Genomic DNA, 8,683 nt, shown 5'->3' on the forward strand with positions numbered 1-8,683 from the left:
CTTCCATTGGGCCAGTAGTAATACATTTGGTGATTGAGGAGAATATGGGGGAGAGGAGGGTAGAGGAGGGGAAAGAATGGGAGAGAACAGAGGAAAGAAGAAGAGGAGAAGGGAGAGGATATGAGGGAGAGGAGAGGAGGGGAGAGGGTGAGAAAAGAGAGGAGAGGGTAGATAATCCCTCCAGTAGTGGAGAGATTGACGAGTGTGCCCAGGGGATAGGCCTGATTTTTCAAGTCTAGTTGGCAATAAGCATCTGAGTCACCTTCTGTCGTCCTATACTGAACTCATCTCATGTTCACTGGCCTCAACAGACTGACTGAGGCAGGGAGGGAGGGTTTGTGTCGTCAGGACAGCAGCCAGACAGTAGTCTGTGTGTGTTGTTCTGTTGTTGTGTGGTCTGAATGTTGTAGCCGTACATGAACATTTAGAAGTGTTTGAAGGCTCATTGCTGGGCAGTTAGTTAGTCAGCTGTGCAGATTAGTCTGTGTGTTGCAGTGGAGGCTGGTGGGAGGAGCTATAGGAGGACAGGCTCATTGTAATGTCTGGAATGGAAAGAATGGAACGAAGTCAAACGTGGTTTCCATATGTTTGATACCGTTCCATTGATTCCATTCCAGCCATTACAATGAGCCTGTCCTCCTATAGCTCCTCCCACCAGCCTTCTCTGGTGTGTTGTTGTGAGGTCTGACTGTTGTAGGATAGCTTACACACATCTAGAAGTGTGTCTAGACATTGGGCTTTGGGCAATGGGCCAGGAACCTGAGGAGGCAGAGAAAGGCTGGATGTGACGGGATGGGGACGAGAGGCTTCGAGGCTAAAATCAACACAGTTGCTCATCCTTCATCCTGTCACAAGAAGTCAATACAACACAGAGCTCAGGACAGGAACCTCTCAGTTTTTATCAAGGATCTTTTTGTACTTTGCTCCGTTCATCTTTCCCTTGATCCTGACTAGTCTCCCAGTCCCTGCCGCTAAACAACATCCCCACAGCATGATGCTTCCACCCCCATGCTTCACCGTACAGATGGTGCCAGGTTTCCTCCAGACGTGACGCTTGGTATTCAGGCCAAAGAGTTCAATATTGGTTTCATCAGACCAGAGAATCTTGTTTCTCATGGTCTGAGAGTACTTTCGGTGCCTTTTGGCAAACTCCAAGTGGTCATGTGCCTGTTACTGAGGAGTGACTTCCGTCTGGCCACTCTACCATAAAGGCCTGATTGGTGAAGTGCTGCAGAGATTCTGGAAGGTTCTCCCATCTCCACAGAGAAACTCTGCTCTGTCAGAGTGACCATCGGGTTCTTGGTCACCTCCCTGACCAAGGCCCTTCTCCCCCGATTGCTCAGTTTGACCAGGCGGCCAGCTCTCGGAAGAGTCTTGGTGGTTCCAAAGGTCTTCCATTTAAGAATAATGGAGGCCACTGTGTTCTTGTGGACCTTCAATGCTGCAGAAAGTTTTTGCCACCCTTCTCCAGATCTGTGCCTCGACACAATCCTGTCTCGGAGCTGTAGAAATCAAGTTGTAGAAACATTGGATTGATGATCAATGGAAACAGGATGCACCTGAGCTTAATTTCAAGTCTCATAACAAAGGGTCTGAATACTTATGTAAATAAGGTATTTCATTTTTTAATTTTTTTATACATTTTCCAAAATTCTAAAAAACTTTTTTCGCTTTGTCATTATGGGGTATTGTGTGTAAATTGATGAGGATTTTTATTTTATTTGATACATTTTAAAATAAGGCTGTAACGTAACAAAATGTGGAAAAGGGGAAGGGGTCTGAATACTTTCCGAATGCACTGATAAGGTATCTGAGGACAACTTTATTCTGTGAGGTATATGAGGACAACTATGATGTATATGCAGTGAGGTGAAAAAGCGGGAAATCAGATCAGTTCATCAAGGATGGAAGGCTACTGTTCCATGGCTATCCTCATAGCCACAGCTGTACTTTGAATCAGCTGTACAGAAGTCAAATCACATTTAGTTGGTCACATACATATTTAGCAGATGTTATTGCGGGTGTGGAGAAATGCTTGTGAAATACCGCAAAGTTGCTTAGGAGCCAGGAACAGGGCGTCCATGTCTTGGTGCCATCTTGTCATAGTGGTGTGTGTGTGTGTGTGTGTGTGTGTGTGTGTGTGTGTGTGTGTGTGTGTGTGTGTGTGTGTGTGTGTGTGTGTGTGTGTGTGTGTGTGTGTGTGTGTGTGTGTGTGTGTGTGTGTGTGTGTGTGTGTGTGCATAAGCGCATTCATTTGTGTGTTTAGGAGGATGTTGAACCGTGTGCGTTTGGTAATGTTCCCTGACAGTGTTTCAAACACTCTTCTGGTGAATGTCTGTGGGCATGACTACTTCTGCGCTGTCCATATTACTGTCTCACTCCTTATTTCGTTATATGGCAGACTCCACAGGGCCCCATATTTACACTTGTTCTATTTCACTGCACTCCGTTTCAATGTGTCCACTAGTAGTGGGTAAGCATGAGGGCCCACTCAGAGCAATCTCTCTCTCTCTCTCTCTCTCTCTCTCTCTCTCTCTCTTTCCATCTGTCTCTCTCTCTCTCTCTCTCTCTCTCTCTCTCTCTCTCTCTCTCTCTCTCTCTCTCTCTCTCTCTCTCTCTCTCTCTCTCTCTCTCTCTCTCTCAATGAGTGACTAAAACAGTGAATGGGAGAGAATCCTTCAGAGGACCATTGTGCAGACAAACAAACAAACACACATTAATAAAACACAACCACACATCCCATTTAATATTAGGCTGGAGCCAGGGCTAGGGGCAAGCTGCTTGGGTCTGTGTGGCAGAGCAGAGTGGAGCCTCATGATGAGAACAGAATGGAGACGGAGTCGGACCACGCCCCCAGACGGACCACGCCCGACCTCTTACATCATCCTAGTTCTCCCAAGCCTGGGAACTGAACGCTCTCCAAGGCAAAGACTCTCTCTCTCCCTCCTTCGGATCCCTCGCTTTGTTTTCTTTTAATCCTAGAAATTCCTCTTGCACTCAGAGTGGGCCAGTCAGTGTAGTGTAGTGGAGGGGCCCTAACACGGGCATGTGAGGACACTTTAGCTGGGAGGAAGTCAGTTCACATCATATAAACATGCAAGGACACTGTTTATTTGAATGTGGTTAGAAGTGCACACGGCTCTGCCATGACTCAAGCATACGTCATTTCATACAGGAATCTTTGTCATGGTCTTCGTGACAGTCTTAATCTGGCCTGCCTGTGTGCGTAGGAGAGGGGGGGGGGCTAGAATGAGGATGGGGATAGGGCTATATGTTGGCTACCGCTTACGTAAGACAGAAGGGGATGTTGGCATGGGGAGGTGAGGAGGGATGAGGAGGGGACGGAAGGGGTGAGGAGGGGACGGAAGGGATGAGGAGGGAAGGGGTGGGTGAGGAGTGGGGGTCTGTAACTTTGCAACTCCACACAGGAAACAGGAGGAGTGTCTAGCCTGGGGACGGCCTTTGAGCCACGTCCAGATGACAGGATGGAATTGGAGGAGATTGACTGCTGCTTTTTTCTTTTTTTGGTTCAGCATATTGAACAACTGTAACTCACTAAATGGGACCTTCTTTAATGTAATTTTTACATATCCTAAGTGTCCAAAGGATGTCACTATGTTTCTAGTTAGAATTGCAGCATAATGAATATCCCATACAGAACTGAACAGACTTCTTTTGAGGGTTATGTGTATTCCACAACCATGCATAGCCTACATGCATGACCACCACTTTACTCCATACAACATCCGCATCGAGCTAAAGGCTAGAGCTGCCGCTTTCAAGGAGCGGGATGCTTATAAGAAATCCCGCTATGCCCTCAGATGAACCATCAAAAAATAAGTGTCAATACAGGATTAAGATTGAATCCTACTACACCGGCTCTGACGCTCGTCGGATGGGGCAGGGCTTGAAAACTATTATGGACTACAAAGGGAAACCCAGATGCGAGCTGCCCAGTGACACGAGCCTACCAGATGAGCTAAATGCATTTTATGCTCGCTTTAAGGAAAGCAACACTGAAGCATGCACGAGAGCACCAGCTGTTCTGGATGACTGTGTGATAACGCTCTCGGTAGCCGATATGAACAAAACCTTTAAACAGGTCAACATTCACAAAGCCGCTGGGCCAGACGGATTACCAGGACGTGTACTCAAAGCATGCACGGATCAACTGGTAAGTGTCTTCACTAACATTTTCATCCTCTCCCTGACCGAGTCTGTAATACCTACGTGTTTCAAGCAGACCACCATAGTCCTTGTGCCCAAGGAAGCGAAGGTAACCTGCCTAAATGATTACCGCCCGTGGCACTCACGTCGGTAGCCATGAAGTGCTTTGAAAGGCTGGTCATGGCTCACATCAACAGCATCCTCCCGGACACGCTAGACCCACTCCGATTCGCATACCGCCCCAACAGATTCACAGATGATGCAATCTCAATCGCACTCCACACCGCCCTTTCTCACCTGGACAAAAGGAACACCTATGTGAGAATGCTGTTCATTGACTACAGCTCAGCGTTCAACACCACAGTGCCCACAAAGCTCATCACTAAGCTAAGGACTCTGGGACTAAACACCTCCCTCTGCAGCTGGATCCTGTACTTCCTGACGGGCCGCCTCCAAGTGGTAAGAGTAGGCAACAACACGTCTGCCACGCTGATCCTTAACATTGGGGCCCCTCAGGGGTGTGTACTTAGACCCCTCCTGTATTCCCTGTTCACCCACAACTGCGTGCCCAAACACAACTTCAACACCATCATTAAGTTTGCTGATGACACAACAGTGGTAGGTCTGATCACCGACAACAATGAGGAGGTGAGAGAATTGGCAGTATGGTGCCAGGACAACAACCTCTCCCTCAATGTGAGCAAGACAAAGGAGCTGATCGTGGACTACAAGAAAAGGCGGGCCGAACAGGCTCCAATTAACATAGACGGGGCTGTAGTGGAGCGGGTCGAGAGTTTCAAGTTCCTTGATGTCCACATCACCAACGAACTATCATGGTCCAAACATACCAAGACAGTCATGAAGAGGGCACGACAAAACCTTTTCCCCCTCAGAAGACTGAAAAGATTTGGCATGGGTCCCCAGATCCTCAAAAGGTTCTACAGCTGCACCATCGAGAGCATCCTGACCGTTTGCATCACCGCCTGGTATGGCAACTGCTCGGCATCTGACCATAAGGCGCTACAGAGGGTAGTGCGAACGGCCCAGTACATCACTGGGGGCAAGCTTCCTACCATCCAGGACCTATATAATAGGCGGTGTCAGAGGAAAGCCCATAAAATTGTCAGAGACTCCAGACACCCAAGTTGTATACTGTTTTCTCTGTTACCACATGGCAAGCGGTACCAGAGTGCCAAGTCTAGGACCAAAAGGCTCCTCAACAGCTTCTACCCCCAAGCCATTAGACTGCTGAACAATTCATAAAAATTGCCACCGGACAATATATATTGACCCCCCCCTCCTCCCTTTTGTACACTGCTGCTACTCGCTGTTTGTTTGTTACCTATGCATAGTCACTTTGCCCCCACCTACATGTACAGATTACCTCAACTAACCTGTACCCCTGCACATTGACTTGGTACCGGTGCCCCCTGTATATAGCCTCGTTATTGTTATTCTTATTGTGTTACTTTTTATTATTACTTTTTATTTTAGCCTACTTGGTAAATATTTTCTTATTTTTGAACTGCAATGTTGGTCAAGGGCTTTTAAGTAAGCATTTCACGGTAAAGTCTACACTTGTTGTATTCGACACATGTGACAAAGTTTTATTTTGATTTAATTTGACATACATTACCTTCACCATTCATCACTCTTGCTCCTGCACCCCAGTCACCTCTGACCTTTCCCTTATCCTCTAACCCTATTTCCCCCACTTCCTCTCCTCCCCATCCTCATTTCACCACTCCTCCCTTCTCCCTCTCTCACCATTCCTCTCTCTTTTCACCCTCTCATTGCCAATTGTTTGCAGCAATTCAGATGAAAGAGAATCTTCCGGCTATTGCATCCCATTTCACCACAGCCAGCATTACCCTATTGTACTCTGCTATCCCTCTCAGGCAACTGGACTACATCAGGAAAATACAGGATGGAGGGAGGGAGAGATATGGAGGGGTAGAGAGAGAATTGATGAGATGGGAATGTGAGGTAATGGGAGAGAAGGGGACAGAGAGAGGTTGAGGGTGAAAGGTAATAGGTTTAAGTGAATGGGAAGCTGGTATGGACCAGTCTTGTGTTGCATGATGTAACTTACCTTATGCTCATATTCAGGATATTGGGCGCATTCTAAGAAAGAAATGTATGACCTAGTTTTTCTTTCTGCTTGCATTATGTATTTATATTGATGTGTGTATTTTCTGTAGTTTGTCATTCAGGGCTCATCTGTAAATGAGACCTTGGTCTCAGTATGGCTCCTTGATAAAATAAAGGTTAAATAAATGAAATAAAGATTCATATCCAATCTACATTATGATGCCCATGGTTTTATGTTCATGTTAAAGCCTCCTGACCTTCTCTACCACTTAAAATGTCCTCATACTCATGCTAAGCCCCAACATAATGTGTTGGTTATATGGTAGACAGTGATGTAAGTGGAAGGCCCAGTGTTAGCATCGTGACCCAGAATGTAGTTTAGCACCTAAAAAACGAACCTAAGGGGTGTCAAACATGCTGTCCCATGGGCTGTGTGCAGCCTGCCATGATGTAACGCTAACACCAAGCAACACTTGCCTCTTGGATTATTTCAGAAGATTTGATGTTGGAGAAACAACACTCCACACAATGGAATTAGGTCATTCCTAGCATCAGATTGTTTTGTTCAAGCACCACAGGTGAAAAGTGAGTGACCCTCTGGATAATTGCCTTTGTAGAAATGGTCCCTTAGGCAAAGTAAGTGACAGCTCTGCACCAGCTGATAACTGCATATATGCATTGCTGTAGAGCTCCAAGCAAGCAAAGCTCCCTGAACCATTCTATTGTGTGCTGCTGCAGTCAGTAGTTACATGAGGATTTTAAGCCCTCATCTGAGGAAACAAAGGTGTGACATCTGTTGAGGATCAGAAGGGATGGCTGACATACACTCTCTATCCCACCGTTTGGTAATCCTAAACACCACCACCACCTGACTAACCCGGAGAGATGCATGATAGCATGGTGCTCTCTGTCATGTTCACACACACTAATCACTGGAAATGCTCAAGTCACATTTAGTGAGCAGCACGTTTGTGAATTCTGCTGGTGATTTCCTGAACCTGGAGGATAAAGATACTTTGTGTGTGTATTTTCACTGGACTGATGTAATGCCCTGGCCATAGAGAGGGGTTTTTGTTCTTTATTTTGGTTAGGCCAGGGTGTTACATTGGGTGGGCGTTCTATGTGCATTTTTCTATGTTGGTTTGTTTCATTGATTTTGGCCGTGTGGCTTCCAATCAGGCACAGCTGTAGAGTGTTGTTGCTGATTGGGAGTCACACATAAGTGCCTGTTTTTCCGTTGGGGTTTTGTGGGTAATTGTTTCTGTTAGTGTTTTGCACCTGACAGGACTGTTTGGCTGTTGGTTTTCTTATTTTTGTATAGTGTTCTTTCGTCTATTAAATATTCAATGATGAACACTAACTCCGCTGCACCTTGGTCTACTCTCTCTCACGACAGCCGTTACAACTAAACAGTACCAGTTAATCAGAATATGGGAAGTCAGAGGGGAGATGGTTCCTTGGGTACTACATCTACCCCCTTCACACTGAACTGGGGTTATGTCTCAGAGGTCACAGCAACCAAGCCCCTCAGCTACAGCTCCATACGCTACACTGTGACACACAAACACAGAAATAGGCTGATCCAGGCAGGCTGAGGCTGAGGCAGGGCCAGCTGTACCCTCACCCAGACAGGCCCGCACAGTTCTGTTGGGGTTTGTGTGTAAAGTGCTTGTCCATGCGTGCTCATTATATAAGGGTTTGTGTGAGACATTTTCATTAACGCACTCATGCGTCACATCTATGCTTTTCATATAGCTCCATTGGTCATTTTCACAGAACATTTGATCTAATGGAAACACTTGAGTAAATGAGGGATACAAAGTATATTGAAAGCAGATGTGGTTCCTGGGTTAATTAAGTAATTAACATCCCATCATGTTTAGAGTCATGTATACAAATGCTGGGCAGGCCATTATTTTGGCTACCATGGCTATGCCCCCATAGGATGACAACGCCCCCATCCACAGGGCACGAGTGGTCACTGAACGGTTTGATGAGCATGAAAACGATTCAAACCATATGCCATGGCCTTCTCAGTCACCAGATCTCAACCAAATTGAACACATATGGAAGATTCTGGAGCGGCGCCTGAGACAGAGTTTTCCACCACCATCAACAAAACACCCAATGATGGAATTTGTTGTGGAAGTATGGTGTCACATCCCTCCAATAGAGTTCCAGACACATGTAGAATCTATGCCAACGCGCATTGAAGCTGTTCTGGCTCGTGGTGGCCCAACGCCCTATTAATAACACGCCTTATGTTGGTGTTTCCTTTATTTTGGCACTTACCAGTATGTAAGAATATGTTGTGCAGAGCAATGAATATCTGTATTTTCATCATCTAGACTAAAATGAACAGAAAATGGCAACCTATTAATGAAACTAAGAATTTTCTGAATATTTGCTCCAAAATAGATAAAAT

The sequence above is a fragment of the Salmo salar genome, chromosome 26 (assembly GCF_965601325.2).
Source record: "Salmo salar chromosome 26, fSalSal1, whole genome shotgun sequence".
NCBI classification, from domain to species: domain Eukaryota; kingdom Metazoa; phylum Chordata; class Actinopteri; order Salmoniformes; family Salmonidae; genus Salmo; species Salmo salar.